This window comes from Oncorhynchus nerka, linkage group LG1 (genome assembly GCF_034236695.1).
Source record: "Oncorhynchus nerka isolate Pitt River linkage group LG1, Oner_Uvic_2.0, whole genome shotgun sequence".
In the NCBI taxonomy this organism is placed as follows: Eukaryota; Metazoa; Chordata; class Actinopteri; order Salmoniformes; family Salmonidae; genus Oncorhynchus; species Oncorhynchus nerka.
Window position 1 is genome coordinate 27,873,204 of NC_088396.1, and position 20,781 is coordinate 27,893,984.

The following is a 20,781-nucleotide window of genomic DNA, read 5'->3' on the forward strand; positions in this document are numbered from 1 at the left end:
TCTAGGGTTTATGGGATAATGGTGTTGATGTGAGCCATGACCAGTTTCATGGCTACAGATGTGAGTGCTACGGGTCAGTAGTCTTTTTTTTTCCTTTTTTTTTTTAACCTTTATTCAACTAGGCAAGTCAGTTAAGAACAAATTCTTATTTTCAATGATGGCCTAGGAACAGTGGGTTAACTGCCTGTTCAGGGGCAGAACGACAGATTTGTACCTTGTCAGCTCGGGGGTTTGAAGTTGCAACCTTACGGTTACTAGTCCAATGCTCTAACCACTAGGCTACCCTGCCGCAGGTTACCTTAGTGTTCTTGGGCATAGGGACTATGGTGGTCTGCTTGAAACATGTTGGTATTACAGACTCAGTTAGGGACAGGTTGAAAATGTAATTGAAGACACTTGCCAGTTGGTCAGCGCATGCTCAGAGTACACGTCCTGGTAATCTGAATGTTGACCTGTTTAAAGGTCTTACTCACATGCTATGTAGAACGTGATCACACAGTCGTCCGGAGCAGCTGATGCTCTCATGCATGTTTCAGTGTTACTTGCCTCGAAGCGAGCATAGCTTAGCTTGTCTGGTAGGCTTGTGTCACTGGGCAGCCCGCAGCTGTCCTTCCCTTTGTAGTCTGTAATACTTTGCAAGCCCTGTCACATCCGACGAGCATCGGAGCCGGTGTAGTTCTATCTTAGTCCTGTATTGATGCTTTGCCTGTTTGATGGTTTGTCGGAGGGCATAGCGGGATTTCGTATAAGCTTCCGGGTTAGAGTCCAGCTCCTTGAAAGCAGCATCTCTACCTTTTAGCTCAGTGCGGAAGTTGCCTGTAATCCATGGCTTCTGGTTGGGGTATGTACGTACAGTCACTGTTGGGACGAAGTCATCGATGCACTTATTGATGAAGCCAGTGGCTGGTGGTGTACCCCTCAATCCCATCGGAAGAATCCCAGAACATATTCCAGTCTGTGTTAGCAAAACAGTCATGTTGCTTAGCATCTGCTTCATTTGACCACTTTTTTATTGACCGAGTTACTGGTGCTTCCTTCTTTAGTTTTTGCTTGTAAGCAGGAATCAGGAGGATAGAATTATGGTCAGATTTGCAAAATGGAGGGTGAGGGAGAGCTTTGTATGCGTCTCTCTGTGTGGAGTAAAGGTGGTTGAGTTTTTTCCCCCTCTGTTTGCACGTTCAACATGATGGTAGAAATGAGGTAAAATGGATTTAAGTTTCCCTGCATTAAAGTCCCTGGCCATAAAGTCCCCGGCCACAATGACCGCAGCCTCTGATGAGCATGTAATAAATTATATGTAATCTGATAACAAAAAAACTGTAACTGTAATCAGTTACGTTACCAGCAAAAATACTGTAATCAGATTAGATACTTTTGAAAAACTAGATAATTAGTTATTGGATTACTGTTAAATTCAGAAAGGATGCTTGTGAGAAAAAAACGGAAAAAAACGACACCTTTTTGTTTTCTCAATTACATTAAATTCATCATCTAAAAAAGGCGCAAGTTTGAGTTTGTTCCTCCTGAGCGAGTCTGAACACAAGTCAAAGACCACTATGACACACCAACTACATTTGATGGTTCCTTTTTTGTCTTCTAATGCCTCTTAAGGGGAAAGTAATTCACAAGTAACTGAAAGTAATCAGATTACATTACTGAGTTTGGGTAATCCAAGTTAAGTTACTGATTACAATTGTGGACAAGTAACTAGTAACTAACAGTGACAATATTGACTCAAGAAGAGTTCAATGTTTGATATTGCATTAATACCTTACGGTGGGTGTGGAGCTTCTGTCAATCTCATATGTAGCTGCTGTAGACAACACATCATACGGTACTGTATGTGGACTCTGGTCAAGGGAGCAGCTGGAACTATCATAACCCTGTAAATAAAGACACAGCTACCAAGGAGCCATGGCCTCCCTTGGACAGATCATCTTCTGGGGGTGAGGCCTCTATTCAATGTGTCTTTCTAAGAAATATGGTGGTTGGAGGCCAGCAACAGCTTTGCTTCATATCACCAACAAGTGCATAGTCAGTTGAACTTATCATTGGATATTGTGATGTTCAATTGACTTGGAAGGTCCTTGCTAGATCTTGCTTGATTTTTTTCATCTACATTTCCAGGATGATAGTCATGATCTTCGTGGCCGCTGGACTCATCATCCTCATCTTGTCTGTGTCATTTGCAGGTATGTAGTGAACATATGGATATTTATACAAACAAAGGGGCCAATGTGTGACATCAGGGTCAACATTTCTAAATGGTTTGATATACATTTAAATATGATTTTCTAGCAGCTTCACATTTGTAGTTACAGGGATAAGAGTATATAGGGAAAATGAGACCATAACTCCTAGCAACAACAGAACATCTACATGTCATTCAAAATGTCACATGAACCATGGAGATTGCATGTTTCTTTGTCATGCCTACTAGCCAGGTCTGTTTGTGCTTTAGTCAACTTATCTCTAATGTATATCCATGCTAAACATTCCAGAAGAACGAAAAAGTTAAATAACAGCATTTTTATATATTTTTTAATAGTTTATTTGAGTACAAAAATAGAATACAATGGGTTCTGTCAACAAAATCATGGACAATAACTAACAATGGAATCCTTATTATCAGTAAACTTTTCAAGCTACAGTGGGGCAAAAAAGTATTTAGTCAGCCACCAATTGTGCAAGTTCTCCCACTTAAAAAAATGAGAGAGGCCTGTAATTTTCCTCATAGGTACACTTCAACTATGACAGACAAAATGAGAAAAAAAATCCTGAAAATCACATTGTAGGATTTTTAATGAATTTATTTGCAAATTAAGTATTTGGTCACCTACAAACAAGCATGATTTCTGGCTCTCACAGACCTGTAACTTCTTCTTTAAGAAGCTCCTCTGTCCTCCACTCGTTACCTGTATTTATTTTTTTAACCTTTATTTAACTTGGCAAGTCAGTTAAGAACAAATTCTTATTTTCAATGACGGCCTAGGAACAGTGGGTTAACTGCCTGTTCAGGGGCAGAACGACAGATTCGTACCTTGTCAGCTCGGGGATTTGAACTTGCCCAACACTCTAACCACTAGGCTACCCTGCCGTCCCGTATTAATGGCACCTGTTTGAACTTGTTATCAGTATAAAAGACACCCCAACCTCAAACAGTCACACTCCAAACTTCACTATGGCCAAGACCAAAGAGCTGTCAAAGGACACTAGAAACAAAATCGTAGACCTGCACCAGGCTGGGAAGACTGAATCTGCAATAGGTAAGCAGCTTGGTTTGAAGAAATCAACTGTGGGAGCAATTATTAGGAAATGGATGACATACAAGACAACTGATAATCTCGATCTGGGGCTCCACGCAAGATCTCACCCCGTGGGGTCAAAATGATCACAAGAACGGTGAGCAAAAATCCCAGAACCACACGGGGGGACCTAGTGAATGACCTGCAGAGAGCTGGGACCAAAGTAACAAAGCCTACCATCAGTAACACACTACGCCGCCAGGGACTCAAATCCTGCAGTGCCAAACGTGTCCCCCTGCTTAAGCCAGTACATGTCCAGGCCCGTCTGAAGTTTTCTAGAGAGCATTTGGATGATCCAGAAGAAGATTGTGAGAATGTCATATGGTCAGATGAAACCAAAAAAAAACTTTTTGGTAAAAACTCAAGTCGTTGTGTTTGGAGGACAAAGAATGCTGAGTTGCATCCAAAGAACACGATACCTACTGTGAAGCATGGGGGTGGAAACATCATGCTTTGGGGCTGTTTTTCTGCAAAGGGACCAGGACAACTGATCCGTGTAAAGGAAAGAATGAATGGGGCAATGTATCGTGAGATTTTGAGTGAAAACATCCTTCCATCAGCAAAGGCATTGAAGATGAAACGTGGCTGGGTCTTTCAGCATGACAATGATCCCAAACACACCGCCTGGGCAATGAAGGAGTGGCTTCGTAAGAAGAATTTCAAGGTCCTGGAGTGGCCTAGCCAGTCTCCAGATCTCAACCCCATAGAAAATCTTTGGAGGGAGTTGAAAGTCTGTGTTGCCCAGCAACAGCCCCAAAACATCACTGATCTAGAGGAGATCTACATGGAGGAATGAGCCAAAATACCAGCAACAGTGTGTGAAAACCTTGTGAAGACTTACAGAAAACGTTTGACCTCTGTCATTGCCAACAAAGGGTATATAACGAAGTATTGAGATAAACTTTTGTTATTGACCAAATACTTATTTTCCACCAAAATTAGCGAATAAATTAATTTAAAATCCTACAATGTGATTTTCTGGAGAAAAAAAATCTCATTTTGTCTGTCATAGTTGAAGTGTACCTATAATGAAAATTACAGGCCTCTCTCATCTTTTTAAGTGGGAGAACTTGCACAATTGGTGGCTGACTAAATACTTTTTTGCCCCACTGTATGTGTGTGTTTGTGTAAAAACTAGACATCACATTCTTGCTTCTTCTGTCCTTATTTCCTCCATTCCTTGCCTCTCCTTGAAAGTGCATTGGAGCAGGAGCGGAGGAACCTTCCCTCCTCTTCCCCAATGTGCTTTGAGAGGGAGGTGAGGAATGGATGAAACAAGAGGAGAACCTCAATTGTATTTCCTTCATTCCTAACGTCCTACTCCTTGCCTCCTTCTCAATACCCATTGGATGAGGGGAGGAGACGAGGTGAGAGGATGCAATGAATCAGGGAAATGCAAATGAGATTATCCCAAGGACAGAGGAAGCAAGTATTTGACAGCTTTTAAATGTTTTTGACAGTGCCAGACTGACTGACTGACTGAGCAACCATAATCCCCATGGCCTGTCCAGAAACCACTCCTAGTCCGTACTGCCCAGTCTAGACACTTGTGGAGATCTGAGAGGGATTGATGAGTGGTGACATGGTGAAAGCTCCACCTTACCCTCTGATAGGCTTGGTGGAATTTTGGCAGTATTGCTTACAAATGTCCAATTCTCTCAGATCTCCACAAATGTTTAAGAGTAGGGGTTGTTTATGGACAGGACCCCACTACCCTTGGGGTCTGTGGTGGACCTGCAACATGACACTTGAGGCATTGGTTGGATGTTTAATTCCATTGCTATACCACACACAGATGTGCACAGGTGTAAACTGGACACACCCACGGCACTCTGTCAGGCTGATCAGACAGGTCTGGGTAGCTGGAGATCTGCTGTAAACACTGTAAATACAGTGCCTTGCAAAAGTATTCGTCCCCCTTGAACTTTGCGACCTTTTGCCACATTTCAGGCTTCAAACATAAAGATATAAAACTGTATTTTTTTGTGAAGAATCAACAACAAGTGGACACAATCATGAAGTGGAACGACATTTATTGGATATTTCAAACTTTTTTAACAAATCAAAAACTGAAAAATTGGGCGTGCAAAATTATTCAGCCCCCTTAAGTTAATACTTTGTAGCGCCACCTTTTGCTGCGATTACAGCTGTAAGTCGCTTGGGGTATGTCTCTATCAGTTTTGCACATCGAGAGACTGAATTTTTTCCCCATTCCTCCTTGCAAAACAGCTCGAGCTCAGTGAGGTTCGATGGAGAGCATTTGTGAACAGCAGTTTTCAGTTCTTTCCACAGATTCTCGATTGGATTCAGGTCTGGACTTTGACTTGGCCATTCTAACAACTGGATATGTTTATTTTTGAACCATTCCATTGTAGATTTTGCTTTATGTTTTGGATCATTGTCTTGTTGGAAGACAAATCTCCGTCCCAGTCTCAGGTCTTTTGCAGACTCCATCAGGTTTTCTTCCAGAATGGTCCTGTATTTGGCTCCATCCATCTTCCCATCAATTTTAACCATCTTCCCTGTCCCTGCTGAAGAAAAGCAGGCCCAAACCATGATGCTGCCACCACCATGTTTGACAGTGGGGATAGGGTGTTCAGGGTGATGAGCTGTGTTGCTTTTACGCCAAACATAACGTTTTGCATTGTTGCCAAAAAGTTCAATTTTGGTTTCATCTGACCAGAGCACCTTCTTCCACATGTTTGGTGTGTCTCCCAGGTGGCTTGTGGCAAACTTTAAACGACACTTTTTATGGATATCTTTAAGAAATGGCTTTCTTCTTGCCACTCTTCCATAAAGGCCAGATTTGTGCAATATACGACTGATTGTTGTCCTATGGACAGAGTCTCCCACCTCAGCTGTAGATCTCTGCAGTTCACCCAGAGTGATCATGGGCCTCTTGGCTGCATCTCTGATCAGTCTTCTCCTTGTATGAGCTGAATGTTTAGAGGGACGGCCAGGTCTTGGTAGATTTGCAGTGGTCTGATACTCCTTCCATTTCAATATTATCGCTTGCACAGTGCTCCTTGGGATGTTTAAAGCTTGGGAAATCTTTTTGTATCCAAATCCGGCTTTAAACTTCTTCACAACAGTATCTTGGACCTGCCTGGTGTGTTCCTTGTTCTTCATGATGCTCTCTGCGCTTTTAACGGACTTCTGAGACTATCACAGTGCAGGTGCATTTATACGGAGATTTGATTACACACAGGTGGATTGTATTTATCATCATTAGTCATTTAGGTCAACATTGGATCATTCAGAGATCCTCACTGAACTTCTGGAGAGAGTTTGCTGCACTGAAAGTAAAGGGGCTGAATAATTTTGCACGCCCAATTTTTCAGTTTTTGATTTGTTAAAAAAGTTTGAAATATCCACTAAATGTCGTTCCACTTCATGATTGTGTCCCACTTGTTGTTGATTCTTCACAAAAAAATACAGTTTTATATCTTTATGTTTGAAGCCTGAAATGTGGCAAAAGGTCGCAAAGTTCAAGGGGGCCGAATACTTTCGCAAGGCACTGTACATGTCTACTATTTGTTTCATTCCAGTTAGTTAGATGTGCAACCACTGACTAACTATAGCTAGGGCATATCTCTAGTCGAGTAATATATACTGTTGTTTTGGTTGTATAGCATAATTTAATAAGATTACCAATGGTTAGCTAGGTAGCCAGGATATATCAGTCAGCTAACTATTTACAGTAAAAGCAGTTCATTAATAAGTCAATGTACACTAAATCTAGTGCAGAAATGTTTTAATCTTACCTTATCTTGGCACTGTGGTACGGTATGGGAAGCTATTAATCAACTAATTAATAGATCATATTTTCATAGATTCATATAATGGAGTTAGAAGGGTGACCTCCTACTTTGAAAGGACAGGAAGTGTTGGCTGTGCACTTGAACAGGCATTCCACACTTTACCCCACCCACATTTGAACATTGAAATATCAAGTTGTTTTGTTTCTATTAAAAAACAAATAAATATGGAAGTTTCAAATTCCAGATTGCTCCGTTTTAATTCAGAAAACAAACGGACCGTAATCTTACCTCAGTACTTCTGAGCAATTCGTGCTTTTTGAGGTCGGTTCAGTTTCCGTAAGATTCTAAAAAAAATAATGACGGTTTTCGATTTCAGTTTCAATAATTTTTTAAAACATTAAATGCACTATATATCATGTGGGTTGAATGCTGTAACAACGCAGAATAAAACAATTAATAAAAGTCCCATGATGGTAGTGAATGCCCATTACTGCTGATCACTTATTAACCATTATTTATTCACATTACTTAAAAATATATATATTTCAGTTATGTATATTATATTTATTTGATGACTTTATTATTTCACTCCAAGTCATCATTTCATCTATATAGAGTTGCTGCTTATGCTGTCTGACAAGATCATTATTTTGGAGTTATTCAAAGTAAATAAGGCATATTTTTATGTGTGAATACCAACTATCAATCAATTAGATCATGCATTTTCAGGTAGCTTTACCTCTCGAAGCAACAGCTGCTCTCTATATCCCCTCACGATCGCGCATTACTCTGCCTCTTTCATTGCAGGCAAAGTAAAAAGAGACCAGACAAGTAGATGCCGAGGGATTATGGTCATTGTAGTTAATTATCACGTTTTATGCGCTAAACTATGTACAATATTGGTCTGTTGGAAACTACAACTCCCTGCTTCACACAGTTCTGGCTGGATCTGACATACGTATAGAAACTGTGCAATGTGCGATTGAAATCACATAAAAATGGGGCAGTACCCCACCTGTTTTGAGGCCTACATTTTTAGCAAAAACAGGTATAACAATAATATTTGTTTTTTGGGGGGGCTTGCCTGTTTTGCATGTTATTTTGGCATTACGTGTCACATATCAGTTTGCAAACAATGTAAAAATATATATTTATAATTGAGTTATTAAAGCTGCATACAAACATGGTCTCTTTTTTTTTCTTGAGTAAGGCAGCTCCCAAATGCAGGTGCTTCAGCCTAGCTCAGTGCTTTCTGTGGTGGTGGGGCAAGCCGGCTTTTTTTCAAATAGGCTTGGTCGATTTCGGACACCGGTAAATTCTTTAACAAAAACCTGTACAAAGTGTTTTGAAAACAACAAGACAAGACTATAAAAAGACCATGTCACCTACAGACAAAAAGTTGGAGAGGACCATGTGGATTCCCCGCCAACCCCGACCACAAACTCGAGCTCTAACAACGGAGAAAAGGGGGGCGTCGTGGTCAATGCGAGGGCAGCGTGCAGCGTTTGTAGACGTTGATATCGTGAGCCTAAAATTCCGCCGTGTTTACACACTTTTTGCGCAGGCTGCGTTCGTCAACTGGAACCGTTTTCGGTGTCGTCTGGTGTACACAATGGCAAAGCGGTACATCTGGAAGGCGAGTCGCCCTCCTCTGCCGTCAAAGGTCTCTGTCCCGAGCGTGACTCTGAGGTGGACATCCCGTTGTCCGGGGTAGAATGGCTGACCACTGACCACTTGGCCCTGGATGAAGTGTTTCTGAAGATGCTGATGAGCGAAAACTCTGTGGTATGCGGCCTGTGCAGCGACTGGGACACAGAGAAACATTGTGAGGTTTGCTGTGTCAACCTTTGTGAGTTCTGTTGTCAAGCACAAAGGTGAGTGCAAGAATTTGTAGGCCAAACTCATGAGTCATGACCAATGTCCAATTTGTTGCAAGTTAACTAATAAAAAGGGCTTTAATGGGGTTCGTTTTAGCTTTGAAATTATTATAACATGGTAATTACATAGGCATGTAATTACTGTGTGGTTTATTGTGACCTACCATATGAGTTCACCATATCCATCTTCCTATCTTCCCCAGGAGACAGAAGAGGACGTCGACTCACACAGTCGAATGCCTGGAGGACCTGAAGACCCAGGATCGTCTCTCTCGGCCCGTCCTGTGTTCCCTCCACCCCGGTCAGGAGCTGCGTCTCTTCTGTGAGATCTGCGACCTGCCCATCTGCCTGGAGTGTGCCGCCACCTTCCACCGTGACCACTACTGCCTCCTGACACTTGACGTCATCGACCGCCATGGGGACTGTATCCGGTAGCTGGTTACCGGGCTCCTGCTGTCACGGCTGGACCGGCTGGAGGAGTCGCTGCGGAAGGTGGACCTATCCCAGGAGGTCTTGCAGGCCAGGATGGATGCGATGGCGGATGAGGTGCGTTCCTTTGCGAGGGGTTACGCTAGTGCTGTGGAGTCACACTGCCTGTCGCTGCTACGGTGTTTAGTGGAGCTGCGTCTGCAGTGCAGGAACCAGCTCCACCTACAAAGGGCTCAGCTACAGCAGGCCCTGTCAGACGCTCGTGGGGGGATGGCATTCACAGAGCGGTTGCTGATGTGCGGGTCGGACTCAGAGAACCTGAGCGCCAAGGGCGTGACCCTCCGCAGGCTGGGCAACCTGGTGGAGACTGACTACGACCCCCACCCAGCAACCATCGCCGCCGATAACGGTAGCAGTATCTGCTTCCTGCCACGTGAGAGTGCAGGGAAGGTGGGGGGGTACTCGGTGGTGGAGGTGATCCACGCAAAGACACTGGAGCTCAGCAGGTGTACCATCGAGGGGGAAGGTGAGACCCAGACCAAGACCTGAAACAACCCTTAGCCCCGCCTCCTACATCCTATTTCCCTTAGCCCCTACTTCCGAGACAGTTCCACTGTCCCACTTTTAACAGCCATGAAGTTATCTCTTTAACTATAGTCAATTTTCTCTTCATACTATCCTCTCTGTTTTCTATGGCCTTCTAGTAGAAACTATTGGGGTGAGGGAATGATTCCTAAGTCTTGACCCCAGACTGGTTACAGAGGCTTGGGGCTTGAGTTCAGACATTTCTTGGGGGTAAAATGTTCAGGTGATGCTTTTTTTCCACAGACCTATGTGCACACACACACACACACACACACACACACACACACACACACACACACACACACACACACACACACACGCACACGCACACACACACACACACACACACACACAAACAGCGCCGTGAGGCAATGGTATGTAGGGGATAACTACCTGGTGACATTCCTTGTCTCTATGGAAACATTTAAAGTGGCAGGAATTTCCTTTGTCAGATGACAGGTATTTGAGACTCACACACCACTCTGTAGCAGCATGCCCACTGTGATAGTGCAAACAGCTATTCTCTGCTGTGACTAACGGTTGCCTGTTGAGCTGAGCTGGGGATGCAGGGCTATAGCAAATAGAGGCTTCTGAGAAACCATCTCTCTGTGTCAAAGTAAACTGACCTTCGTCGTATTCATGTAATGTTAATACATAATGCAGGTGTGTGTGTTTTGTCTTTCTGCCTGTCACAGAGCTTGAAGACTGTTTGTTATAAGGTTGGAGAAAGAACCTGCAGCCCAGGTCACTGTTTCTTTACTTTCCAAGTTCTTGTGCCTGAGAGTAAGGCTGTTTTAGGAAGCTGAAAATTACACAAGGCTTTAGTATCGACACATCAGAAAATCCAGGCTTAAGCCATTCCTATCAAACATATTTGTAAATGTGTGCCTTTGTTCATGTCTGTGAAAACTACACAGGCTCTGAGATAAGAGATTTAAGTCAGCGGTTTGGCCCACTCTAGTAGGCCTATAGGACAGGTGAAGCAGTAAACTGTGTTAAGAGCAACAGGTGCTGGTGCAGTGTGACAGCCACGGTGCACAGCTTTTACTGGAGCACACACGGCCAGTGTCTCTAGAGACCATAGACTAGACTGTGGGTATACAGTGCCTTGCAGAAGTATTCACCCCCTTGGCATTTTTCCTATTTTGTTGCATCACAAACTGTAATTTAAATAGATTTTTATTTGGATTTTATTTAATGGACATACACCAAATATTCCAAATTGTTGAAGTGAAATTTAAAAAATAACTTTTCAAAAAAATAAAAAATGGAAAAGTGGTGCGTGCATTTGTATTCACCCCCTTTGCTATGAAGCTCCTAAATAAGATCTGGTGCAACCAATTACCTTCAGAAGTCACATAATTAGTTAAAGATAGTCCTGTGTGCAATCTAAGTGTCACATGATCTCAGTATATTTACACCTGTTCTGAAAGGCCCCAGAGTCTACAACACCAGTAAGCAAGCGGCACCATGATGACCAAGGAGCTCTCCAAACAGGTCAGGAACAAAGTTGTGGAGAAGTACAGATCAGGGTTGGGTTATAAAAAAATATGATAAACTTTGAACATCCCACGGAGCACCATTAAATCCATTATAAAAAAAATTGAAATAATGTGGCACCACAAAAAACCTGCCAAGAGAGGGCCACGCACCAAAACTCACGGACCAGGTAAGGAGGGCATTAATCAGAGGGGCAACAAAGAGACCAAAGATAACCCTACAAAGCTCCACAGCGGCGATTGGAGTATCTGTCCATAGGACCACTTTAAGCTGCACACCCCACAGAGCTGGGCTTTACAGAAGAGTGACCAGAAAAAAGCCATTGCCTAAAGAAAAAAATAAGCAAACCCATTTGGTGTTCACCGAAAGGCATGTGGGAGACTCCCCAAAAATATGGGAGAAGGTACTCTGGTTAGATGAGACTAAAATTGAGCTTTTTGGCCATCAAGAAACACGCTATGTCTGGCGCAAACCCAACACCTCTCATCACCCTGAGAACACCATCCCCACAGTGAAGCATGATGTTGGCAGCATCATGGTGTGGGTATGTTTTTCATCGGCAGGGACTGGGAAACAGGTCCCTGCCGTCCCTGGTCCTGGTCAGCATGGTCCACAAGGAGAAGAAAGACAGGTGAGGAACCATCTGATCTGCAGCATGCACATCTACCTCTTTGTCTGTAGTACTGGGTGTTCAGGGTTTTGTTCCATCCCAGCTAACACATCTGATTGAGTTAATCAAGGTCTTGATTATTCCAGTAGGTGCTATTTAGTCACGATCATGATGTGATAAAAAATAGAATCAAAATCATGTTGCTTGATCGAATCGCAGAGTTGACAAGGTAAAAATATGTCGTTCTGCCCCTGAACAAGGCAGTTAACCCACTGTTCCTAGGCTGTCATTGTAAATATGAATTTGTTCATAACTGACTAGCCTGGTTAAATAAAAAAAATATGTACAGCAGTAGTTATATTACAGTGAGCCATGTCAATAATACAGTATATATAAATACGCGGTGTGTGTAAACAGTGTGTAAACAGTGTAACTAAAATGTAATGTACAGATAAATTAGAATGAGCTGTGTAAGAAAACAGTACAGTGCCTTCAGAAAGTATTCAGACTCCTTAACTTTTTCCACATTTTGTTGTCTTACTTAAAATGTATTCAATTTACTTAAAATGTATTCAATTTAGATTTTTTCGTCACTGGCCAACTCACAGTACTCCATAATGTCAAAGTGGAATTTTGTTTTAGACATTTTTAGAAATTCATTCAACTTAAAAGCTGAAATGTCTTGAATCAATAAGTATTCAAGCCTAAATAAGTTCAGGAGTAAAAATGTAAACAAGTCACATAATAAGTTGCATGAGCTCACTCTGATATACCACGGCTTTCAGCCAATCAGCATTCAGGGTTCAAACGAACCAGTTTATAATATGATTTAGGGTTAGGGTTAGGGTTAGGGTTAGGGTCACGACACACATCACGACAAGAGAGACAACACAACATTACAAGATACAGATGTCCTTCCTAACTCAGTTGCCGGAGAGGAAGGAAACCGCTCTGGGATTTCACCATGAGGTGACTTTAAAACAGTTACAGAGTTTAATGGCTATGATAGGAGAAAACTGAGGATGGATCAATAGCATTTTAGTTCCACAACAATACTATCCGAAATGACAGAGTGAAAAGAAGGAAGCCTGTATAGAATAAAAATATTCCAAAACTTGCATCCTGTTTGCAGTAAGAATCTTAAGTAATACTGCAAACAATTTGGAAAAGCAATGAACTTTATGTCCTGAATACAAAGTGTTATGTTTGGGGCAAATCCAAAACAACACATTACTGAGTACCGTTCTCCATATTTTCAAGCACAGTGGTGGCTGCGTCAAATTATGGGTATGCTTGTAATAGTTAAGGACTAGGAGGTTTTTCAGGACAAAAAGGAAACGTAATGGTGCTAAGCACAGGCCAAATTGGGAGATGAATTCACCTTTCAGTAGGACAATAACCTAAATACAAGGCCTAATCTACACTGGAGTTGCTTACCAAGAAGACAGTTAATGTTCCTGAGTGGCCGAGTAACAGTTTTGACTTAAATCTACATGAAAATCTATGGCAAGACATGGAAATGGTTGCCTAGCAATGATCAACAACCAATTTGACAGAGCTTGAAGAATGTTTTAAATAATAATGGACAACTGTTGCAGGTGTGGAAAGCTCTTAGAGACTTACCCAGAAAGACACACCTTTAATTGCTGCCAACGCTGCTTCTACAAAGTATTGACTCAAAGGTGGGAATACTTATGAAGACAGTGAATGTTCTGTATTTAATTTACAATTAATTTGCCTCAATTTCTAAAAACATGTTATCACTTTGTCATTATGGGGTATTGTATGTAGATGGGGGGGGGGGGGATATTTAATCAATTTTGAATTCAGGCAGTAACACAACAAAATAAGGAATAAGTCAAGGGGTATGAATACTTTCTGAAGGCATTGTATTTGAATACACAGTGTGAAAAATAGTATAAAAGAAACAGGACGTGTCCAGTGTTTAATGTCTTTATACACACTGAGTGTACAAAACATTATGAACTCCTGCTCTTTCCATGACATAGACTGCCCAGGTGAATCGAGTTGAAAGTTATGATCACTTATTGATGTTACTTTTTAAACCCACCTCAATCAGTATAGATGAAGGGGATGAGACAGGTTAAAGAAGGATTTTTAAGCCTTGAGATAATTTAGACATGGATTGTATGTGTGTGCTATTCAGAGGTTGAATGGGCAAGAAAAAAGATTGAAGTGTCTTTGAACATGGTATGTATGGTAGTAGGTGCCAGGCGCACCGGTTTGTGTCAAGAACTGCAACGCTGCTGGGCTTTTCACGCTTAAAAAGTTTCCCATGTGTATCAAGAATGGTCCATCACCCAATGGACATTTAGCCAACTTGACACAACCGTGGGAAGCATTGGAGTCAACATGGGCCAGCATCCCTGTGGAAGTTTTCGACACCGATGTAGTGTCCGTGCCCCGATGAATTGAGGCTGTTCTGAGGGCAAAAAGGGGTTGTGCTTTGTAGTCTCTGTGTACATGGGACAGCAGCGTTGGCTGTGAGTGTGTGTGTGTGTTTGTGAGTATGGGTGTATACATGTGTGTGAATGTACATGTGAGTAAAGGAGTCTGCTTATGCTTTAATAAAGGGGTCATACAAGGTTTGAACGTTTTACTGTTCCTTATAACTACATCATAATACATTATATCTGTTGGTGTTAAGAAAAGGGTTACTTGTGTTCTCTGCAGCAGATTGGAGGTGGCGGTGGTGGATAACAGTGATGGCTCCTATTCCATCTCCTACACCCCTGTAGAGCCAGGGTCCTACTCTGTGTGGGACCAACCCCGGGTCAGGGGTCAGCATGGCCCTGTATTTCCATTTTGTATTCAATTATTCTTACTCTCATTTCTGTCATTCATTTCTTTTCACTTCCTTTCTAAGCCAGGTTTCCCCTTTTGTCCTAAATGTGAAGAGAAAGGTCCAGCGGCACTGTGGAACGTTCCACTGTTGTTCTTTCTGTTCCAGTGGGGGTTCTAAGGAGGCGCGCTGTGGTTGTACCGGCACCATGCCAGGTAGGTGCAGCAGACTACAGAGTATTTGGCTAGGTATGTTTGAAATGGGAAATATTATATACACTTATCTGTGGATCTCAATGGCGAGGCCACATCTAGTACTGGTGTAGGGACAATGCTAGGTATGTCCTCTATGGGAAGTGTGCCAAGTAGGTGCAGCAGAGTAAAGGCTACTACAGGAGCAGAATGCTAGGTACAGCTGAAGTTGGAAGTTCACATACACCTTAGCCAAATACATTTGAACATTACATTACACAATTCCTGACATTTAATCCTAGTAAAAATTCCCTGTCTTAGGTCAGTTAGAATCACCACTTTATTTTAAGAATGTGAAATGTCAGAATAATAGGAGAGATATTTATTTATTTAGCTTTTATTTCTTTCATCACATTCCCAGTGGGTCAGAAGTTTACATGCACTCAATTAGTATTTGGTAGCATTGCCTATAATTTGTTTAACTTGGGTCAAACGTTTCGGGTAGCCTTCCACAAGCTTCCCACAATAAGTTGGGTGAATTTTGGCCCATTCCTCCTGACAGATCTGGTGTAACTGAATGAGGTTTGTAGGCCTCCTTGCTCGCACACGCTTTTTCAGTTCTGCCCACACATTTTCTATAGGATTGAGGTCAGGGCTTTGTGGTGGCTACTCCAATACCTTGACTTTGTTGTCCTTAAGCCATTTTGCCACAACTTTGGAAGTATGCTTGGGGTCATTGTCCATTTGCGACCAAGCTTTAACTTCCTGGCTAATGTCTTGAGATGTTGCTTCAATATATCCACATAATTTTCCACCCTCATGATGCCATCTATTTTGTGAAATGCACCAGTCCCTTCTGCAGCAAAGCACCCCCACAACATGATGCTGCCAACCCCGTTCTTCACGTTTGGGATGGTGTTCTTCGGCTTGCAAGCTTTCCCCTTTTTCCACCAAACATAACAATGGTCATTATGACCAAACAGTTCTATTTTTGTTTCATCAGACCAGATGACATTTTCTTTGCACCTGCTTCCTCCAGTATCTTCACAAGGTTCTTTGTTGTTGTTCTGCACTTTTCGCACCAAAGTACGTTCATCTCTAGGAGACAGAACGTGTCTCCTTCCTGAGCGGTATGACGGTTGCATGGTTCCATGGTGTTTATACTTGCGTACTATTGTTTGTACAGATGAAAGTGGTACATTCAGGCGTTTGGAAATTGCTCCCAAGGATGAACCAGACTTGTGGAGGTCTACCATTTTTTTATGAGGTCCTGGCTGATTTATTTTGATTTTCCCAAGATGTCAAGCAAAGAGGCACTGAGTTTGAAGGTAGGCCTTGAAATACATCCACAGGTACACCTCCAATTGATTCAAATGATGTCAATTAGAAGCTTCTAAAGCTATAATATAATTTTCTGGAATTGTCCAAGCTGTTTAAAGGCATAGTCAACTTAGTGCATGTAAACTTCTGACCCACTTGAATTGTGACACAGTGTTAAATAAGTTAAATAATCTCTCTGCAAACAACTGTTGTAAAAATGACTTGTGTCATGCACAACGTAGATGTCCTAACCGACTTGCCAAAACTATAGTTTGTTAACAAGGCATTTGTGGAGAGGTTGAAAAACAAGTTTTAATGACTCCAACCTAAGTGTATGTAAACTTCTGACTTCCACTCTATGTGCAGAATTGGACATGTGCTTTGTCTGGTGCGCTCAGTGGACAAGGCACATCAGGTAACAGGAACTCTTTTTGGCTCTGTGAAGACATGAGTCTGTGTCTGTCAGTCGAGAAGTGTGTGTTCGCTGTTCACCATGACATTAAGCACCAGACAGATGTACTAAGTATTTGCACAACGGCCACGATAGCTTTGCTTTTAATCTCTTACTCCTTTCTGAAAATATCAGATATAAAACTATGAATATTAACACTCTTGCCTTATGTGTGCGCAGGAGGGTTCCGGGGCTGTGATCACGGCCATAAGGGTCTCCCGGTAAGCCCCACTGGTCGTGCTGTGGCAGTGTGGTGGAGGCATCCGATTGCCTGCCCCAGAGCGTGATAACGGCAGTGGGGGGGGGGGGGGGGGAACAGTAACAGCGGTGGGGGGGACAGGGTCAGGCTCGCCTCGGGGCCATCTGAGGACAGTGCAGCTCTGAGGGACAGGACCAGGACACCCCTAACACCACCAGACATGGGTCTACAAATCAACCATTTCAGATGATTAACGAAATAGTGGGAAAGAAGTGGTACAGTTGGGGATAAAAGTGAGAAGAATGAATGTAATTGAAAGACCATTCTCTTTCATCTTAAAAAAATCCCTTGATGATGTGTTGGTACAATATTAGCAACAGTTATATCATTTCCGTCCTGAATACAAAGCATAACATTCATAATAAATGTAGTCATGGTTTAGAATAATAGGCTGAAAGGTTGTTGTCACTGCAATTCCATTCTCTACCACTTGATGACAGTAGTGTGCTATTCACGTTAACTTCAGCCCATCATACTATTTTAATGGAAATATTCCATTACACATGAGCGCCTTAGAGAATACTTATTAGTGGGGACATTGCCAAATCAAGCGTGATACCTATCTAATTACGCTGTATTGGAAATGAGTAATAATGTAAACACCATTATCATGTTTAGTTTGTTGTACAGTTGTTGATGTTGCCTACGTGGAAGCTGTACCACTACATGTTGGTTGAAAAGCTGTTGTACTACTGGTATCATTGTGTTAGACTTAACAAACAAACACACTCTCACCTTCCCTGAGGTAGCTGACCCTCCTCTGTACAGTTGTTTGGTGGGAGCAGGGAGGTGTAAAGATCTTTAGAAATGATGATGTTGAGGGGGTGGATGACTCAAATACTAACCTCTGTTACCTGATCTTGAGAACACAAGTGTTGAAATCACATTGCAATTACACATTACAACACATTAAAGCATTGTCTGGGGAGTGGACCTGGGAGAGAAGAGGTTTATGTCCCACATAAACGCTTTAAACCCATGATTGGAAACTGAGACAACATGTCTTGTAAGCTTAAAAACCTCTTCTAATACAACATAACAGAAAAATGTGATGGACAATAATTTGTCTCACACTCCCTCATTCCGCTCCTTTGTCTTCCTCCTTGTATTTTTATTCCTTCTCTCACAAAGAATCTACCTGGTTCGTTCACGGACTCTCCCCCTTTCTGTTGGTGTGCTGAGCTGTGACCATCACTCATCGATCCTTTGCATATTTGTGTGTGTGAGGTGATAACTCCATCTTTATCCTTCCTGTAAAGAGCTTGCCACGACATATCGCCACGACAACCCTGTGAATGACGTCATACTCTGATAGGCTCTTCATCTCAGGGCTCCAAGAGATGAACCACAAGTTCTTCATCATTGCAAATGTTGAAATAGGGGTAATTTAAAAGTACATGAACCCAGAGTGGTTTATAATTATAAATGTACGGTGATGGAATTAGAGTAGAGTCTATCCATGATGAATTTTGAATAATTTATTTAAAATTGTTTATATTAGTTCAACCTCTATTATGCATTTACATTGCAGAACATATTAGTAAATCCCCTTTGGACAAGATGGATACGGCACACAGGCCAGATAGAGTGCGCTGAGCAGCAAGAATCAACTGCATTGTAACTAATGTTCCATGATGCGATGAGTGGAGTCAGAGACCATTTTCTTTGTGTGTGTGTGTGTGACATAAATAAAGACACTGACAACGGGTCACTCTGAACACAGTGTAACCTGATTTCAGAAAAGGGCCAGAGCCATATCATCACACTAATGTACTTACATAGCTCTAAATTGAACCCACATCACACAGGAGAGTGGAGTGCCCCATGGCAATCTCCAGGCAATAATGTGAACCTGGCCATACAGGACTGAATCTACAGACACCTGGGCCTAAAAGAGACTAAATAAACTGGTAGCCAGAGTACCTGAATACTAGACAGTTCAATTATCCCCACAAACACTGCTCTGACTGACTGAGTCTCCATCAGATCATCTGATTCCAAACACCACCACTCCAGTCCTGTTTGTAGAGCTCTCTTTATCTAGTACACCTGCTCGTCATGTCACATCACCTGGGAATCGTCATCTGTGTTCTTGGCACCGTAGGATGGCACAGAGACGCCCCATTGCCTGGAACATCAGATATGGAGTAACCCTCACCAACCCCCTCCCCATGTTATCATCACTGGAACATACATTTGACAGATACCCTCTATGACATAGCATGGGAGCCTATCTTCTTGCCCCTGCTTAGATCCCCAGGGTGGTATGATGGTACTCTACTTTATTGACTGGATTTAAACCATCGTAATTTGCCACCCTGTTCACACGGCGCTCCAAAGCCAGATGCTGTTTCATCATGTTATGTTTACCTGCTGGAGTATGCCTTTTCATTTGCTGCACCAGGGCCTCGTTGTTCTAAACCTTAATCTCCCTCACCGTCTCTTTCTTCCACTTGTCCTTTCTTTGTTTCTTTTCCTTCACCACTCTTTTTTTCTCTCTAGAAGTGTTTGTCATGAGCACTTTGTCTTTGCTGCATTGTTTTGCTGGGCTTGAAGTTCACCATGAGTCCTCTCCAGGCCAATGATCCATACCCCTCTGACATTGATAACAAGAGGTGCAGCGAAGCAAATGGCCCCCCTCCCTCCAGAACCTGATATGGCTTTAAAAGTGTCAGCCTTTTGTGTCAGCTCAGCATTTTTGTTTTGGTGTCTTTTTAGGCACAGAGCCAGCCACTCAAATGTACAGTTTGCGAGTGTGCGTGACACATGATGCATCTCCAAAGAAGACTCTACAGTGATTACGGCACACTTTGTGTCACAGCACCACACTACTAATTCACTCAGTAAGGGGTGTCACATAAATCTGCCCTGTGGTGCGGAGTGGGGCCTGAGCTAATGGCAACTCAAGGACCCACTGACTGACTTGGGCTCTGTCCCCCCACTCAGCAGGACGTGACTGCGTTTCAAGATGGATTTACTTTATAATGTGTCAAAAAATCTTCACTCCAGCCCCCCTCTGACATACTATAAAACGGGCAGACAAGACAACACAACCATTATCACAACTTATACACATGTTTATACATGTTTAAAGTCAAAGACTGAAGCAATATTTTCAGACTTGGTGTAAAAGTGGGCAGAAAACACATTTTGTCGGGGTCAAAAGCAGCACTCTGATTATAAGCTGACAGACTGAAGATAATTGACTGTGCGCTGTTGCCCAATGGTAGGCAACAAGAGAGTGCATTTGCTAAGTGTATTTTATAGGATCTAGGATCATGTGCCACTAAATGTCTTTCTACACAATTACAATGCCGTTTTCACTTAAAACACTTAAAAAAACATCCACTTTCCCATATTTCCCTTTCCCTTAACTGAAGGCCTTGCAAATAGTCTCCCTAGGCAGATGGGTTGTCTCCCACAATGTTAACAATGTTGCCCTAGGTCTGGAATTTCCAGGACTAGGCCAATGGTTCCCAACCTTTTTAGGTTACTGTACCACCAACTCAATTTCTCTGCCCTGAGTACCCCTGAACTATTGAAGCTCATTCTTGCCATCATTTTAATTTTAATACAGAGTAAAAAATGTTTGATATTAAGTCAACCTTTCGAGATGGTAGAACATACATATAGGATATGTTTCATAATCTGTAGCATTGTGTGGCAATTTCCATCTATCCACGCTGCAGA

At 42.3% G+C, this 20,781-nt stretch overlaps 1 pseudogene; it reads left to right on the plus strand.

Moving 5' to 3' along the window:
* The first annotated feature begins 1,914 nt into the window (after positions 1-1,914).
* LOC115103114 (E3 ubiquitin-protein ligase TRIM45-like) lies at positions 1,915-17,216 on the plus strand (annotated as a pseudogene).
* Positions 17,217-20,781: the final 3,565 nt, after the last annotated feature.